The sequence below is a fragment of the Phodopus roborovskii genome, unplaced genomic scaffold (genome assembly GCF_943737965.1).
Source record: "Phodopus roborovskii unplaced genomic scaffold, PHOROB, whole genome shotgun sequence".
Lineage (NCBI taxonomy): Eukaryota > Metazoa > Chordata > Mammalia > Rodentia > Cricetidae > Phodopus > Phodopus roborovskii.
The window spans coordinates 35,104,902-35,124,844 of NW_026126416.1; the positions used below are offsets into that span (position 1 = coordinate 35,104,902).

Below are 19,943 nucleotides of genomic sequence, written 5' to 3' on the forward strand. Positions count from 1 at the left end.
TAGTGCTGCATAAAAACAGCATTCTGGAATTCCTGTGGCAGTTATGCTGGGTTGTTGTTAAAATACTTATAGTTTGTTTGTTTGTTTTGGTAATAATGTCACAGGTCTTGTATTATGTGTATTGTATAGGACCTTGCCTGGGGTTGTGGTGGTGACTTGTATGTTCTGGGTCACTTCCCCAGCAGGGAGGCATTGGTAGATGGATGGGAAGAGGAATCAAAGTGGGTTCCCTGGTCTAAAGATATGGCCTGATGCTTGTTTGGCCTTGAGAATGACACCTTTTTGCCATTTCTTTCTGTAGGACTTGAAGGGTTTCCAGCCTGTAGAGATTCCCAGGTCAGTACTTCTCTGTGGACCATCTTAACCTTCTTGAGTGGGGTGGGACAAAAGAGAACAATATGCAAGAATCTAGGGGAGGGGTCGGGACACAGAGAGGGAGGACAAAGACTGGGAAAGGAGGTGAGTGGACCTCAGACAGTGAGAGAAACAGCTGAACCTAGAATTCTATCCAAGCAGAATCACCTTCTACTGTGTCTTAATTGACTTAAAGATGCCCAGTGTCATCCATGTTCCTGGAGTGGTTGTTTCTTCTAGATTCATGGTCCTTGGTTCTCCTCAGAGGTTCTGAGGTTTTTTCTTTCATATTTGAGGCGATTCCTGCTGTTTGCCTAACAAAGCTCAGTTTAGAAATGAGAGCCTTCACATTGAAGGCCAATTTGGAGCAGAGAATGTGAGGACCTGGGGCCCTAAATGTGGGCCATGCTGCTGAGGCCTCTGACTGCTGTTGCAGCACTCCCCGAGTCTGGATGCTTGACTTTGTTGCTTCCAATGTGAGTTCAACAGGATATGATGGCCTCAGGCAGAGGCTGCCCAGTAACAGATGGCAGAGGACAGTCATGGCGCCATAGTCAGGGGATAGTCAAAGGGCTTGCTCCATGACACATCAGTAGGTGTGTATGTCTAAAATGTTTGATGGCTTCATACATTTACATCTGTCATTTTGGTTCTAAACCAGGGAGGGAGGGGTGTTTTAGGTTTATAGCTTAATTTGGAAAAGATGACAAATGAAAAGCTAAGTCCTATACATTGACAACTAAAGGAGGATGATTTCCTCACTTGAGAAATGCAGCTGGTAAGATGCACCCCCACGGCTCCAGCTCCTCCAGAATCAGGAAGAAACCTGAGGGAATCAAAGGATTCAGTGTGGCCCATGAGCCCAGAGTTATTTGTGGGGAGAACTTCTCTGGGTATTGCTCATCAAAAGCATGACAGGCATACAAGACATGAAATAAATAGCTCCATCCCTTGCAGTCTTCCTGTGGCTCATGGGGAGATGTGATGTATATTTATTTTCTAATGATCCAATCATGACAAGTCAGTTTATCATTAATAAACAGGAATTCGGTTTGCTTGAAGTTCATATAATCAGACCTAAGTTGATGGGGATTTGGAAGAAGAAAGAGATGGATGGGAGGATAAATTGTTGGAGTAGGCTGTCTAAGCCACAGCTGGAAGGAAATGTGGGTGCATTCAAAGAGGGGAGTCCAAAGCAACCAAAGTCCTGCCCTACTTGGACAGAATCATGGACCACAGGAGTAACCCCCCCAAAAAACCCAAACAAAACAACAAAAACAAAGGCTCTACAGACTCCAGATCCAAATTCCTAACAGGGTGTGGTGGTGATGCCTGTAATCCCATCACTATGGAGGCCAGATCTGTCATAAACAAAACCAAACAGATACAAACTCCCAGCCTAGAGAAGAAGACTACATAGAGGGTCAGATAGACAAAGATTTTCCAAAGACATGTGGTGTAGAATCAAGTCCCTGAACTCAGTGCTCCATTATATGGCAACATGCTTTTACTGCTGTGCATATTGAGATAGCTCTGCAAGGTAAAGTTAGATGGTATGATACTGGGTGGTGGTGGTGCAGGCCTTTAATCCCAGCACTCAGGAGGCAGAAGCAGGCGTATTTCTGTGAGTTTGAGGCCAGTGTGGGCTACAAAATGAGTTTCAGGATAGCCAGGGCTGTTACTTAGAGAAAAGCTGTCTGGAGAAACAAACAAGCAAAGTTAGATGGTATGGCTTAGGAAAAAGTTGCTCATAAACTCGTCAATACTCCTTATTTGAAGAGGCATTAGTTCTCTTATACTTGGACAAGAACTGGAGTAGTGGCTGACATCCAATGAATGAAATGGTTCTTACCTAAGGTGCAAGGGTAGGCTTCAAATATATATTTTTTTGCTTTTATTTATTTATTTATTTATTTATTTTTATTTTACTTTTTCCAGTAAGATTCTAAACCATCTTCAATATTGCTAAATGGGGAAGGCTGGAAAGATGACGGGCAGTGAGGGTGCTTGTTGCTGTTGGAGAGGATTGGAGTTTAGTTCCCATCACTGACATCAGGTGGCTCACAACCACCTGTAACTCCAGCTTCAGAGAGTTAATAGTTTCTCCAAAGTTTGTAACCATCATTTTAGAATCTGTCTATAATCTAGCTTTACTCCCTCAGCTCTTTCTGGACACAGAATGATCCTGGGGCCATTAACTGTCTCTGTGGCTGCTACCATCTGTTACGTGATCTTGTGTGGGAGCTTCTCCCATGTTCTGAGAAATATATGAAGATCCAGAGGACAAAACAGAGGCATTTATTTAGGCAGTAGCCCAGCTTATTACATTTTATATAAATGGTACCACCAACGACCTATGTCAGGAGAGCTCTCAAGGCAGGCATTTGCTAAGTTTGTGACTGATGGTGGCCAAGGGTGGATAGAGGGACATCTCTGATGTTCTTCACCTCATGGCTGCCAGGAGCTTGCCAAGCCTCCAGGTGCTATGCCTTTTACTTTTAGCACGGAGTCCCTTAGATAAACAGCTTCATAACTGAAGTTGGTTTCAGGTAAAGACAGATAGATAGAGGAAGCCCTGACTGTGCTAGGTGTCAGTGAGGTATGGGACAGTGTGAACCCCCACATAATACTTGTGAAAATGCAAATTCTGAAGCTACTTTGAAAAACACTTTTGGAAGTTTCTTACATTAAACATGCACTTAGCACAGCATCTATCAATTCTGACCAACCAGAAACAAAATTATATAGCAAACCTGTGTGCAAATATGTCTCGCAAGGTCCTGAAGCCATTCAGTCCCAAATAAATATAGATGCTTATACTACTTATAAACTGTTTGGCCTATTGCTCAGGCTTATTACTAATAAACTCTTACAACTTAAATTAACCCATAATTCTTATCTATGTTTAGCCACATGGCTTGGTACCTTTTCTCAGTATGGCATTCTCATCTTGCTTCCTCTGCATCTGGCTGGTGACTGCATCTCAGCCTTTCCTCTTCCCAGAATTCCTTTTGTCTGGTAGCCCCGGCCATACTTCCTGTCTGGCTACTGGCCAATCAGCATTTTATTAAACCGATATAAGTGACAAATCTTTACAGTGAACAAGAACATTATCCCACATCACAAATGTTTATGGACATTGTTCATAATCACTTTAAAACACAAATCCAAATGTTCTTCAATGATGGGTTGTTCATGTATTGCTGTGTTAGATGAGAGGGTCCAGACTGGAAAGGCTACATGCATACAAGTCCATCTGTATGACACTGGAGTATAAGCCAAGTTGCAGAAACAGAGAACCATTTGTAGCTGGTAGGTGTTGAGAGTGAGCAAGAGGAAGTTTTTTTAGAAGCAAGGGATTATCCTGTATCCAGATAGCAGATGTGGTTTCATGGCTAGGCATCCATTAAAACTCAGAACCATCCACCAAGAGGAGTTAATTTTTACTGTGTTAAAAAATAAACTCTAAAACACCAAAACAAACCACAGCACAAATGAAAGAGAGAAAAAGCAGAGAAAAGGCAGGTTGCTTTTGACTGGAACCCAGTTTATTACAGAGCCAAGAAAGGAGCTCAAGGCCACAGGGGACATTCCACTTGCTACTGCATATTCCACCCAGTTTGGCCAAACTCTTAGTTCAGCCAAGCAGTGGGAAGAGCATGGTCATTTTTTTAGGGTACAGAGGCCCAAAGATATGACTCAGGAAACTGGAAATGGCTGTGTCCTAGGGAAGAGCAGCTGTGTTTAAGTAGACAAATCCATGTCCTAATGAAGCTGGGAACAAGTGTTCTGGCGTGACCTCACTTGGGAAGCACAGCACAGAGCAAGGCCCGTAGTGCCTGGCCAGAAGGTCTGAAAAGCTTCTGGAAGCCCTCCAAAGCTTGGGTGGTTCACTACAGTTTTCTTCTTTGCTAGTAGTTCAGTGAGGAAATTCTGTGTTTGTCAATGGAAACCAACCTTGGGGACCACCAGGCCTTATAACAGCAGATTTTGAGCATTTTTTGTAAGAGCTGATGGCTTCTTTTACTCTCAAATAACAGGTAAGGAGAAAACACATTGTGGCAGAGAGAACACGGGGTGTAGCCTTAGACCTACATGGGTGGCAGTGGGATGTGTTACCCAGTTGAAGTTACTAACATCCCTACATCTCCCTTTCCTGCTCTGGGAAAAGGTTTGTTTATTGTAGCCAGCATGGACATATCAGAAACATAACCTCACTTAGAGAAGACAATCAAAAACCAAAGCCAAATCTTAGTCACCATTAACACCATGACCATCACGACCACAATTACCACCATCACCATAGCCTCTATGACAACCACCACCACCACTACTACAAATGACAACCACTACCACAACTCACTACTGCCGTAAACACCCTTATCACCATGACTACCACAACCATCATCACCACTACCTCCATGAACACTATAACCAGCACCATGACCAGTACCAGTGTAACTACTACTACCACAATCATTATCACCACCCATACTTACTCCTGTCACTACTACAATGACCAACACCACCACAGCCATAACCACACCCACCATTGTAAGTGTAATTGCCATCATGACATCAAGCATCACTACTCCTAGGACCATGGCCATTCCAGCTACAGTCATAACCATAGCTAGCTAACCTAAGCCACTGTGAGCATGGCTATGCCACCACCACTAGCATGACCTCTACCATGAATTCCATCACCACAACTATGACCATAATGACAACTATCACCAGCGTAACCATACTCACTGCTATCATTGACCCCTTACCATGACCACAATCACCACCATCAAAATAACTCCAAATTCATGCTCTATTGTTATTGAATGATGCTTTTTAAAATAAAAAATAATGCTTTAATGGAACCTAATGTTCAAACTCTGAGAGATACATGTGTCATCATCTATACCCTCAAATTGAGAATCTGTTCTTGAGGTCAAAGAGTTGCCTGTCTTTTGTCTTGGTGACTACCTTTCACTGAAATACACCATACACCACCATCTCCACACCTTTGCTGAGGATATAGTCTCTACATCTCCGTACATGTGCTCATGCTTACACATGTACACATACCATAGAGTCTAATGAGGTGAGTATCTGGTGACAACACAACCTTAAGAATCTAGTGTAGCTTTTCTGGTATCTCTTACAGATTGTGTATCATAGTAAGTGCATAGGGTCAGGATTCTTGCTTTTGTTTTGTATTTCATTGTCACTAGATTACCTCTTTTCTCTGTAAAATACAATAGTAATCTCTTTCATCAGATGAAATCTGCTGTGTTTCTAAGAATGTGCAGATAAAAGAATTAATTTAATCAAATGCATAGTGTGCAACTTGGCTAATGAGCCAAATATTTTCTTCTCTTTGTTTCAGATTTGTGCATGTGATTGTTTGACAAAGGCATAATGTGGAATGTGTACATATGTTTCTTGCTTCCTCGGGCTCTGGGTCAAATGTACCCTGTGATACTCCCCTTCTATTCTGAGTAGTATAGAGAATGGTTACAGATGAGTTTCTAATAAGTGACAGCTCTTGGGAGAGGCATGTTGCTAGGAAATGACAAGGTCACAGCAGGGCTATGAAGTTTGATTAGTCCATATAGTACATTCTGTACTCTTCAAGTGGGAGCCAGACAGATGTTTGGTTCAATTTCACTTAAAAGGTATTTTCCTCAGATCTATACACTAACACATGAGAATGGTATGCTTTCTCATAACTCTGGAGCTCCATGTGGTATCCATCGTGGATTAAGAAGGCTGCAGATGCCAAAGCCAGTGCAAGCCAGCATAGTCCAAATGTAGATGGTAAGTGGCTTTTAGCCACTTAACCTTGAGGGCATCTCCTCAGCTCCCAACGACCACTACACACAAGGTGCTGTCTGGCATCCACAATTAATGTCTGGCACTCCTGGATAATGTGCTAGAACACCAGACTGGACCTCTGCCTAGTCTCTTGAGGCATTTCTATTAGTTACAGTCCTATGTGGAGAAGCATCATTGTACTTACGGGAAAAAGAAGAGAGATTTTGAATTTTAGGTTTTAGATAAGTGATTTACTGTTACTGACCCAAATGAGATTCACACCCTGCCCTTTGAGACACTCCCAAAAGTCAACTAGGAACTCAGTGAAGATGGACTCACTCATGTAAAGAGAGGAAATGTCCTGATGGAGATGGTGAAAATGTTCAGGGGAAGTGATGGCAGCACACACACACACACACACACACACACAAACACACACTCCTTTGTGTTAAGGGGACTCTTGGAGATATTTCACAACACTGAATGTACAAAGGATAGAACACTAGACGCTGACTCAAATTTGGAATGACATTTGTCAATGCTCAGAAAAGACACTTATTTCATACACTACGAGAAAAAGGGAACCAGTTAAAGCTATAGAAGATTTCAAATTCCAATGTTTCTGAGTTTTAAATGATGTAGGACTGAACATATACTAGTTTGAATTAGTTTTTCAACTACCTATACATTTAAAACCTACAGCTAGAGAATTTTTAATATTTTACTAAATCATTTTAATGCAATGGGATTTCTGCAGTTTCTCCAACTGATTTTTCAGGCCTCTCTGCATGATCAGCTTGCACAGCCTTTTTCTAGTTCCATGCTGTTGTGCAAAAAGGTACTTCCCCTATTTTTAAGTGATCAAAGACACTAAGTGCTGGGAAAAGCTTGTAGCCCAGGCATGATGAATCTGCTTCTGTTGTCAATCTTGTTCTGTAGATGACAGCTGTTGGTGTCTAAATAGGGGTTTTGCTTCCAACTTCCATGACTCTTGCATTTAAAGGGCAGGTGCACATCCCCTATGTAATTCTAATTCTGAGAAATTGCACATAAACAGACTCTTTTTATTTATTTGGCTTCCTGAAGACTTTTGCAGTTGCCTTCTGACCTGTTAGCAGTGCTTACCTTCATGGGCTAATTCACATAGTCTGTCCTTTTGAGCAAAGGATGCTTTTGGAAGGATTTGCTTTTCTAAATGTAGGGTATAGCCTTATGGGTTGCTAGGTTGCTGAAGGTTGTTGTAAGGGAACTATGTTCTCAGCTGCTTAGTGTCTATTCCTCAATATGCTGGGAATAGCCATTTCCTTTGTAATATGCTTTCCTGCATGATTTATGAGATTGGTGTGACTCTGGCAGGGTTCTTCACACTTCTTCCACCCTTCTGTTTCATCCCAGTGCTGAACAGAGTGGCCACAACAGTTGATTTTCCCTACCAATTCTACTCTCTATATCCCTAGACCTGCAACCTTACGACATTCAGAGCCATGTTTTTCAATTTTTCCTTTTAGTTTCTAAGCTGGTTTGTCCTCTAAGAAGTTTTAAAAATTTTTGCCTCACTTCTCTAGAATTAGTTTCTTTGGTTGTTTAAGAAATGTGATTTGTGAAATATTTTGTTCTTACACTAGACTTAACAAGAAAAGACAAACCATAAAGTCTTCATAAAGAAGAATAGGTATAAGATATGTATCTAAATCTTGACAGATCAATGGCTAAGAAAATATCAGAGGCAGGCTGGGGAGATGGCTCAGTGGGTAAGAATATTGGTTTATAAATGTGAGGTCCAGAGATCATATTCTCCAGCACCCATGTAGAAAGATGAGCATGAATGCACATACTGGCAGATTCCAATAGCTTGCTGGTCAGTCAACCTAGCCCAAAGGATGAGAGACCCTGACTTGAAGAAAAAAGGTGTCAAGTGATAGAAGAAAACACTTGATATCTTCTTCTAGCCTCCTCATGAATGCCCATGGGCATGTATACTTGCCTATTCACATACATGCAGCACACAACAAATCCTATTCATACATTCATGCACAACACATGCCTACCACACTTATGAAAACCAAAATAATAATAATAATAACAACAACAACAACAACTGGAGACATTTGAAACAATTCAATGGATTTCTCTTGTAATGGAGAAACCTTCTGGAGACTAGTTCCCCCCCACCAAAAAAAACCCTGGATCTATGAATGTTAGCACATTAGATATAACCTTCTATTTTCTCAGAATCTAAGTGAGATCAGAAAGAAACAATCTGTCACAGGGTCTCTTAGCTCTTAAGTCATTTGTTGAGCAGGCTTCTAGGCACTTAGGGTAAACTAGTACAGAAGGCTGATGTACACCCTTGCCTTCTTTGGCATTCCATTTCAGTGAGTAGAACCCTATGGGGGAAACTTTCTTCATCGCTGTTATTTTGAATTGGGACTATTGGACCCAGCACAAGTAAAACAGAGATGAAACAGATCAAGTAAGATTTTACTTGGGTTTTTGAGTTACTGCCTCAAGTAGAAGTCAAATCCAAAGCTTTCAGAAGTGTTAAATTCTTTTCACATTTCTGGCTTCCCCACTTATTTTTCCTTTTATCAGTCATGGCCAAAGTTGGAAGACAAACATGTCTAGCCTGGGTAGATTTCGAATCCTTTGAGGAGATTCAACACAGCCTGGTGCCTGGGGCTTGGCAAAGGTGCCACTGCATGCTTGTTGCTTGGTGAGCATTAGATGATGGTGTCTGTATCTGAAGCCAAGTTTTAGCAGAAGGGGACAAGATCCTGCCTGGAAGCATCTCTGATTTCCTTCCTGATTCAGAGATGATGGGAAGTGACCATGGAAATTAACGCCCAGAACTTATTCCCTGGAGCAAATCCATACAATAAAGGAAAAAGTTTGGGCTCCTGGCACTACTTGCGAAGTCTAGCTCTTCTTACTGCATTTGGCTACTAGTTAACCATGCTGTTTAATGGAAAGTTAAATACAAACAACTTTTTTTCATAACTGCCAAACTCCATTATGAATCTCCAGAGAGATATAAATTTTGAAAACAAGTAATTGCTTTGCCCATCAAATTCACATTGTTTATGCACTGTTCAGGAGAAACCATGAAATCTGACAATCCAGTAGGCTCTTCGAATTTAGCTGTAGTTTTTCTAATCATTGTATTTTAGGCATTTGATCTGTTCTTTGTCTAATCTGCATTTCAAATGGTTATAAGTAAAGCTCCACTGTCTTCATAATGCGCTTATGATGACCTATTAAGAAAAAGCTAAGAAAATGCTCCAAACATACCCCAAATGTAACAAGTCATTTTTTTTACTGCTTTATCATATTTAAAAAAAAAAAAAGGAAAAGGAAAAACAAAAAAGAAAACAACACCCTTCCCCTTTCTTTTTCTGGTATTTTGAAATATGGTCTTATATAGCTGAGGCTGACTTTGAACTTCTGATTTTTCACTTACCAAGGGCTAGGGTTACAGGTATTCACACTCATTTTTAGACGCTTAAGAAGCAATTTAAACAAACACTTCAGGGGCATTCTATTGTGTAAATGAGTTAAAATTCAAATATAAAGGGATACAACATAGCATCTCAGATTATCAGGAGTAGACACAAAGCTGAGATTTCTTTAAAAAATAAAAATAAAAATCATGAGTTGAAGCTACAGAAACGAGAACACCACAGATAATTTTTGGTTCATTTGCTGGAACTTTGGAAATTTTATTTTTACATTGTAAAGCAATCAAGATCACTGGAATGTCTCCTCCCTGGTCCCTGCCCCCATGCAACTCCTCATCTGAGTTTTCTTTAGGAGCTTGGCCACATAGAAAGGGTTATCTGGTAGACTGAGCCCTGGCTTCCAAGATTCATTCGTCTTACACTCAGTTCCCCTTAGGATTTATGGGGCCTCTTTAGAGCTTGCCACTGCTTATCTTCGATTTGTTTTACCTGATGCAAGTACTGTCTATGTTTACTGAGTCTTATTTTACATTTGCATGTATACCTATGTCCTTTCACCAGGAAGACGTTTTGGTCAAATCTGCTAATTTTCTTCTTTTTAATCTTTAATGATTTTGAATATGATTTTGTCACAGGATAATATGTAGTGCTTTTTTCTCCCACCTGTTCTTGGTCATCTCGATGCTGGCTTCTCTCTTACACATGCTTTCCCCTCACATCGCCTCTGGTTATGAATTTTGTTCAGCCTCTCAAGCTTGTTATCCATGCTTTCCTCTGACCTGCCTTTGGCCATCATTGCCTCCTGTTGTTCTCTGTGATTTGGAAATATAGCTATATTAGCCTATTGAGAGCCCTCTAATATCCATTCTCTCTCTCTCTCTCTCTCTCTCTCTCTCTCTCTCTCTCTCTCTCTCTCTCTCTCATTGGTGACAAAACCATGTCTTTTTTGCTGGAGTTACAGTCCCTTGCATGGCAATCCCCTTTTCTGAACCCCCTTGTGCCTAGTTTTGGTCACTAGCTATTATCAGAAATACCATGGGGAAGGGCCTGGTGGACTTCTTAAGGGACAGTGGGAGGTGACCTCTGCCTCCACCTCTCCATCATCTTTTCCTCTGGCTTCTTACTTAGAGTCTGGTAGATGTTTTGGATTGTGAGTCTGAGGTCATGCACAGTTGAAATAGTAGCTAGGTCTCTGGTTTCCCAGAGAACCAGACCCTGAACTTCCATAATGATGTCTAGACCACGTGTCCTTTGAGATAATTCTGTGTAGGGCTTTCTGGCTCTCACAGGCAAATAGAATCAAGCAAATACACTGAAGAAACGTGACAAAAGGAACCACAAATCCAGGTTCCCCCACCCCTTATCATGCTCAAGAATCTGGTCACCTTTTGGAGGCTTTTGGATCTATCTTGTATGATCCCTATGGGCTTCACATGAATTAGTAGATAGTGTGTTTAGCAGTTCCAGAAAGAGTCATCCCACCCTTCCTTAGCCTAGGGGCTAGGACATCCTTATCCCAGAACTAATCCCAGTTAGTGTCCCCTCAGAACTCACACACTGTTTCAGATGGCCTCTTGATATGGAGAAAGAACAGAAAGAAGATACTTTATGGTTCTATGACTCTAACATTCCCAAAAGGGAGCCTGTAAGAAGTGTTGTCACATATCCTGGTATTAGAGGAAATCCACTTTTGGCTGCTGGATGATGGAAAGAATACACACTGCTGAGACAGTGTGTGGGATTTGCCTCTGAAAGGAAAGTATCATCAGATTTAGAGTGGGGGGGGGAGGGGTAGGGCTGCTCTTTGGAGTGTGGATGCATGATGGACTTACCCAAGGGCCTTTTTCTCATGTGGACCCACAGATCTGGTCACTCACAAAGTTCCAGGAAACCAGAAGTGAGTGCTTTCCTATTTACACAATGAAATCTGAGTGAAGGTGCTGGGGACAGAAGAGAAAGAAGAGCTGAGGCTTCTAGCTCTGGGCCTTCGGAGAGCTGATTACAGAGTTGGTCAGGTTGTGACTGGTATAGGGAAAAAAGGCCAGAGTCTGACACTGGAACAATTGTGGTGCCAATTGACCACCCCCCCCAACACACAGGCAAGTGGGACTTGGAGGCTCACACCTGTACTCCCAGACTCTAGGGAAGTTGAGGCAGGGAGTTCAAGCCCCCATTTGGCTCAGTATGTAGAGTTAGTAATCCTTTTTGTTGTTGTTTTGCTTTTGCCTAGTATGTACATATGCGCAAGGCCTGGGTTGGATCCCTAATGCCCAGTACTGAAATCCAAACTAAAGGAAAACCCACTAAAAACTAAACAAAATGCTTGATTAATCCTGGAGCTGAGAAGAATGAGATCACAGGCAGGTAGGACAGGATCTCTCTCTCTCTCTCTCTCTCTCTCTCTCTCTCTCTCTCTCTCTCTCTCCTCTCTCTCTCTCTCTCTCTCTCTCTCTCTCTCTCTCTCTCTCTGTGTATGAATATGCAGGCTAGAGGGCAATCTTGGATCCTTGGATGGCATTCCTTAGGTGCCATCTACCTTGTTTTTTGAGATGGAATTTCTCACTAGCCTGGAAATGGCCACATAGACTAAGCTGTCTGGCCAATGACAAATTTAATTTTTTAAATTACTTGTTAACAGTGATGTTTTAAAAATCATTATATTTAATTTTGAATTGCTAGAGATAGAATACAGATCCTTGGGCACACTAGGCAAACACTATACCATGGGTCCATCTCTCTACTCACTTATTATTGATCTTTTAAATTTAAAGACTTTTTTTTTTAATCGAGAAAAGCTCTATCTTTTTTTTATATAAATAAAATAGTAGATAATTTCAAAAGGCCTTACTTCCCGATGCCAGACACTAATGCGCTTCATATTTTATGTGCAAAGTGTACTGTTATTGTATTAGTGGAAAATAAAGCTACATAAAGGTTACATATGTTATTTTAGATTCTATATAGGTGAAGTCACAAATGGAATCTACAGGTTTTTTTTTTTCCTGCTCATGTATATAACATTGCATCATTCCGAAGCCATGTTAAAGATCATATAATAAATATAAGGGAATGTCAAATTGAGATCAGATAGGTGGGAGAATGAAAAATTTGTCAGTGTGACAAGTGCTTTTAAAACGAGGAAGGACATCATTCAACTTTCTCCATCTATATAAGCTATTCTAAAAATCATCATGGCTCCTATACATGTGCAGTAGACCATCTACAATAGAGTAGGTATCAACTTCAGACCTCAGAGAACACCAGGGAAGAAAATGAATGAAACAGGACTCCTGCTAGGGTGCAACAGGGGAAGTGATCCTTGGTTGATCCTGTCTTACATATCCCATGCCACTGTTATTGGCTTTGACTTCTACAAATTCAGAAAGCCTGCTACCCTATGCTTTTGAGCTATGAAGTTCATATGGACCCACTAGACTATGATATTATAGGTCTAGACTCTCAGTCCTGAGGATTAAAGGAATATTTGAAGTGTCTGTCATTTTCCTCAGACCTACCTTAGCACTAACCACATAACCTCATGGTAAGGTTTTTAACCATCACTTTGAGATGAGAGTCTAACTCTGAGGATCAAATTTGCTCCCAGATTTAGGATCACATAGAGGCTTCTGTGGCTTTATCTGTTGCCACCAATATCATCTGTGGGAGAGTCTTAATTCTTGAGTATTGCAATGATAGAGGGGAGTGGTCAAAAGAGGCAGTATGTCCTTTCGCTTTATCTCCCTGTCCTTTTCTCTATTCCTTTTCTCCTGTTAATCTTCTAACCTATAATTCTAGGTTTAGACAAGGGAAATGATATCAAGGCTATTGGTATGAAATTGTTTCTTTTTAGGAGAATATGCCAGACTTGTATGTTAGAAATTTAAAAACAACTAGCATGAGACTGCCTTCCCAATATTGTGACACATATATACATATGCTTATACACATAAACACATACACACACATGTACACACACACACACACAGACACACACACACACACAGACACACACACACACAGACACACACACACAGACACACACACACACAGACACACACACACACACACACACTCACACAGTTTATGACCCAGGCTTCTTGGACAGGAAACAAAAAAATAACAATCCAGATTTAGAAATTCAACACTCCCTTCATTCTATGGAAACAAGTAGGAAATCCCTAGTTACAACAACAACCTTGCTTCTTCACCCATCTGTGTAAGTAAGTGTATAGATTTTGCTCTGTGGGTATGCCTTGCTAAATATCTTGCAGTCATTATTTGTCCTAACACAAAGGACTCAGCCAGCCCTTGTTCCTCATTATCTGCAGTGAGAGATGGACAGGATCTACCTCAGGAGGAGAATGGACAGTTGACCAATTTGGAGTTTGACATAATACACTTTAGGTAGGCCTGTCTTTTAGCACTTAGAAATTCTAGCTGCTAGGGAGAAGGGTATTGGGTTAGGGTGAGGAGTTCTGGTTTAATATTTCAGACATGTACAAAATGCCAGTTCTCTAAATTTTGATGCAAACTGCTCCCCCAAATCATTATCATTTTTTTTTCTTTAAAAACTTTGAAACTGCAAAATTGGCTTCCTCTTTTACCCAAGAACTATTCCGGGAAGTGTCTCATCAGCTCCTTTTGAACACTGGCCATGTAGTAACATGAAATATGAAATGCACAGAGCACACATTTTAGTGGCAGGGAATACTGAGGGAAGTCTAGACCCAGACAGTACTGATAGTGGCGACTGATGTGGGTGAAGTGCTTGGTAAGCAGTCTGGGCATCCTCAGAGAAGGGGGCTAAGAACAGGGCCAAAGTGCAGAGAGGCAATGAGGAGACATCTAAAAGCAAACATCAGGATTTAACCGAGGGCCTGCCTTGACTCTCTCTAGCACAGATAGCGATTGATAGGTGCATTCTTTTCCCCATGATGACTTTCTCTAGGCTTAGTGCAGCTGAGTGCCATGTGGACATAAAGAGTCGTTCACTGGCATCGTTCTTCATCACAGCCACGAGGACAAAGCAAGGTGCAAATGCCACCTGGGAAGAAATGACTTGATCACCTCCTTTTACCCTTCTTCTCCTTATCAGCGAGGGATCTTTTCATAAGAAATGTAGAAGGAGCCTCCCCATGAGTGATAAAATGTGGATAGTAAATTTCTTTCTCTGTCATATGGATTGTACTAACCACATTGGTGCCTTTACTAACCCCCCATCACTCCTTTGACCTTCATATCTGGATTCTGTATTTGTCTCTCTTCTCTCCTTTTTGACATAGCCTAAGCATTGCTCGTGTGCAACTTTATGAGTGAACTGGCAAAGTGATGAACAGTAGCTTGAAGGAAGCCTGGGATGAACAGAACAGGGGAGCAGCCTGTACCTTTCTTCACCTTCCGTATCTGAATTAATTTTTACTTTCTTTCATCTGGCGTGGGTATTTTTGGGTCTAAGATGGAGGGGAGCATGTCTGCCCACCTCTTTCCTGTTGTTTTCATTTCAGATTGGATAAGACTGTCAAGGAACTTTGGATGAGGTAGTAGCTGCACTTCTGTCCTGGGTGGAGGGCTGTGGAAGGGTACTTCCTGGTTTGTCTACTCTGTGCTGACATTTCTGTGTGGCAGACTCACTGCAGAACATCACATGATGGCTGGCAGCCCACACCAGACAGACTTAAGTTTAGTAGGAAGGTCATGACCTTTGATCTGGAACATTCCAGGGATTATATGAATTTTGAGACTAACAGAAGTTTGACAAAGTCTGTTATTGGGGGTGATCCTCTTTCTTTTTGAATATCTTCCCAGAATCAAAAGTTCTGACTCTGCTCTTTAGACAATCTATTTCTACTCCTAGTTCATACACTTTTCTAGAAATGGTTGGCTAGATGTATTCACCCCAAGGCAGTATCTATTTGCTGTAGTAGACAATGCTACTTATTTCCTGATACCAGTCCTTCAAATACCAGAGAACCTTGGAATCCTACCTGTGTCTATGCTGCCCAGGACAGCAGACTCTGTTCATGAGTTCATCTCATGATCTGCACCCAGATCACCAAGTTTCAGCCTCTGCTGCCTCAAGAGTCACCAAGTGTGACTCAAGAGAGCATGAGAGAAGCAGACCCAGTTCTTCCAAAGGAAACTGATACAGCACCCCGTGTCACTTTGTTGCTTTAGATCAGTGGGATGCTGTGTGCTCTCCTTCACCTGGATCCAGTGGCCAGTTTCACAGCTGACACTGGTAACCTTTCCACAGATATTCTATTTTTACATTAGAGATCTGTCCTCAGCTTACTAACACAGCACACATCAATAAGGGCAAGGCCACACAAAGAGTGTGTGTGGGAACATGGCTACACTTCAAGTTTGTGTTCTGTATATCCACTTTAGAATGGGCAAGACTGTTATCCATAATTGGAGAGATAAAATGTTCTCTGCTTACACAAAAGGAAGTTATAATTTTAAACACTTATATCAAGTAATGAAAAAGAACCAGAAATCACCTATTTGAAAATAAATTATGAAACAGTTTGTGTGGTGACATCTTTCTTACACAAATAAGGGAATGGAGATTGCCACTAGCTAACCATAGAGGTCTGTAGGTCTGTACAGATAGACAGTAAGTGATATAGCTAGGCAGAAACATGATATAAGCAGGAACAAACAGGAAATCGCTGTCTTCTCTGCTGAGATGCTTAGGAGGTAAGGTGTGCTGCGGCTTGCTCCTTCTCTCTGACCCCCCAGACAGGCTTTATTTGTGCAAGAAAAATATCACCACAAATTTAGTTCAGGGCTTTGTGTAGGAAGACTTTTCTGTCCCACAAGCCAGTTCCTAATAATCAACCAGAGACTTATTATTAATTATAAATGCTGGGCCAGTAACTTAGGCTTGTCCCCAGCCAACATTTACACCTTAAATTAACACGTTTCTATTCATTTATTGCTGAGGCTTGTCTACCTTATCTATGTCGCTGCTTCTGCATCTGGCTTGTGGCTCCAGGCTCCACACTTCTTCTCAGTTTTCCCTCTGCCCCCCAAATCCTGCCTAGCTATCAGCCAATCAACTTTTTAACAATGACAGCACTACATTATCACAGTATACAGAAGGATTATTCCACAGCATTTCCCCCTTTTAGTCTAAATAAAAAGGGAGGTTTTAACTTTGACACAGTCAAATTATATACAACAAAAACAGTTATCAATTAAGAATTACAGTTACAATATCCAATACATTTGTATTTGGCAAAAATAGAGAAATTACTCTATTATCTATCTTATCTTTGTAAGTCTAAAGTTTTATACATAATTTAACTTTATCATAACTAAGGAAAATTTTAAGAATAATTATTTAATCTTTCATTTCATCAAAGACCCTAGAAGGGGTGAAATGTTACCTAATGATAGGGACATCTGCTGTTTGGACAGTCATCTAACATTCTTCTGTAATGTTGGGGAATCTGTCTTTGGCCTATAGGCCTAGGGTATCTGACAGGCATTTTTGAGAAGACAGGAAATTTGAAGAACATTCTACCTTGTCTTGGTAAAGTTCAGCAGTTGCTTTTTTGCATACTGCTGGTCCAGGTGGACAATACACTGTCATCAATTGAGGCAAAGGGCATTTATTTTGCTCAAAGGGCTAGCTTTTTTTCATACAGAAAACAAACTCTGTATGGAGCTTCTTTGATGTCCATTATCCTCTGTTGAAGTAAATTGGTGTTGTCAGGAACAGACCTGCCTCACTGTCATGAAAACCTTTAGGTTATTAAACATATTAAAGCCATAGTCTGTAGTTTTTGAAGACTATCTATCTATCTATCTAAATATATAATGTATGACCTTGAAAACATACCTGATTGTAATAGGTCACTAACTACTAACCTGCATTTCTTTATTATCCTAAAGAGTTTGTAATAATAACTTTCAAAGACTAGAAATTTATATTACATTGTTAAACAACCTACAATATCTTAAACAAGTGTAAAAATGTATGTACAATATGTTGTATCAAAAAACTGTAAATTTGTATCAATATTATATACAGTATAACAAGAATAACCTCAAATTTGTACTAATATACAAAACTTCATAATAATGTAAAATATTTAAGACTACTAGTTGCTTTTTGGGCTTAAAAGTAGATTTAATAGTCTACCATTTCATCCTATCATTTCTATATCTCTCATTTTTTTCCAGAATGAAATACCTGAATCTATCCTGATCATTACCAATAAGAACTTGTAGCCAACCTCCTAAATGATAGCAAACATCCATAACCCACTGAACAATAAAAAACTGCCCACTCCTTTTGGGAATGTGGGCATTGTGTTCTTAAAATTACTTCCTGTTGTCTGGGGATAACAACATCTTTAGGTGCCTTGGAGAAAATTGAGATAATTGTCAAGTCCTCTGATATCTAGCTGTATCATTTATTGTTCAGTCTCTGTGTGATGGGAAAGTGTAGGGCTTATCTCAAGTCCTGGCTAGAGTAGTCTGTGAGGCTGGTCCATCTCAGCTAGCCACCTTAAATTGTTCTGAGCAGTTTGTAGTCCAAAGCCAATCTTTGGGTGTTGTTTGTCAGCTTTGTGTCATTACCACAATCCAGGTGGAATTGTCACTGTGGAGTCCCATTCTCCTTCTGAAGACTTTAAAGGTTGCTGTTAGGAATGGTCACGGTTCACTGCAAAAAACCTTAAACACTGTAAATGTCATATGCAGTAGGTCTCAAAGGAGTTAAAGGACCACAATTTCTTAAGTGCATCCAGATTACAAAAACTTAATTCCTAGTTACATGATACAGACTCAAACCTAAAACCATGTATAAGAAGCTAGATTAAACCTTTTTCTAGAATTAGTTAGTACTCTATATGACTATTAATTATCATGGCAGAGAGTTTAATATATATATATATATATATATATATATATGTGTGTGTGTGTGTGTGTGTGTGTGTGTGTGTGTAATTCTGTATATTTTTAAATAATATTTATATCTTAAGAAAAGTTTTAAAGAGCCAAAATAACACTAAAGAATTATGAGATTAGTGGCAAATAGAATAGTCCCTTAATTTTGTTTTTTCTTCTGTCTCATATCAGATGACTCTTCTGATATGAGACAGAGAGTTTGGATTTTTCTTTAACAAGCATACTTAGGTTTAGAGAGGGAGAGAACCATGCTCCAACTCCAAAGTCAGTTTAAATTTTTGGTTTAACTGGGACTACAGAAAAACCATACATATTTGCCTTATATGTCTGTAATATTAAACTTCTTTAAAGTAACGTACAAATCTGCATTAATACATGTTTAGACTGTGCATTGTACACAAGTCAGCCAAAGATGATTTTTTTGTTTTATGTTTGAGCAGATTAAATATATGTTATGTATTTTATAGTTGTTTTTCTAGGTTTCTTTCTTTTTTTCAGCCATAATTTTCAGTGGGGGGGTCTTTTTATTAATGAAACCTGATCTATATCATACTGGAATGAATCCACAAGCCTCATATTCTGTGGAAATATAAGCATAATCTCCACATCAAAGCAACACAGCTATTGTGTTTCACTTAGAAGTCAAGATATTTTTAAGGTATATATAGGTTAGTTTGATCTAGTGGCTTTCAAAATCAATTATCTCTGAGCAGCTATCACTCCATCATCAGTCAAAAAACTCAAAGGAGACATAAGTACATACTGGATCCAGACTCTGTGTATTTCCCATCTTTATTCCACAGTAGCCTGGCATATTTGCCATAAACTGGCATATTGTAAGGGTTTTAGGCTCACATGGCTAAGAAGTGGCTAGCATATCTTTGTTGGTAATTCTCAGCTCTGCCTTTGCAGTAAAAGAGGCCATAGGCAGTTCACAAACAAGTGGCTCTGGCGGAACTCCAGGGAAATTTAGTTACAAAAATAAATGTGGAAGACTACATTTGGCCTGTTGGCTATAGCTTGTTAACTCCCAACTTAGATTCTATTCTAGTTTGGTTTCTGTTGCTGTGATAAAGACCATGACCAGAAGCAACTTGGGAGGAAAGGGTCTGTTCCATCTTACAGCTTGTTCTGTCAGAAAGGAAAGTCAGGACAGCAACTAGAGGCAGGAGCTGAAGCAGAGACCATAGAGGAACTCTGCTTAAAGGCTGGCTCCTTCTGGCTTGCTCATCTTGGTTTCCCAAACATCTCAGGACCACCTGCCCAGAGGTGGTTTTATCCACAGTGGACTGGGCCTTCCCACATCCATCATTTTCACAGACTTGCCTAAAGGTCAATCTAGTGGAGGCATTTTATCAGTGGAGGGTCCCTCTTTCCAGGTAGCACTTGCTTATATCAAATTCACAA

At 40.3% G+C, this 19,943-nt stretch overlaps 1 long non-coding RNA gene across 1 annotated transcript; it reads left to right on the top strand.

The window, feature by feature from the left end:
- The first annotated feature begins 211 nt into the window (after positions 1-211).
- LOC127221234 (uncharacterized) lies at positions 212-17,926 on the top strand. The gene is made up of 2 exons (XR_007834437.1): positions 212-336; positions 17,808-17,926. It is a non-coding gene; the product is annotated as an uncharacterized LOC127221234 (long non-coding RNA).
- Positions 17,927-19,943: the final 2,017 nt, after the last annotated feature.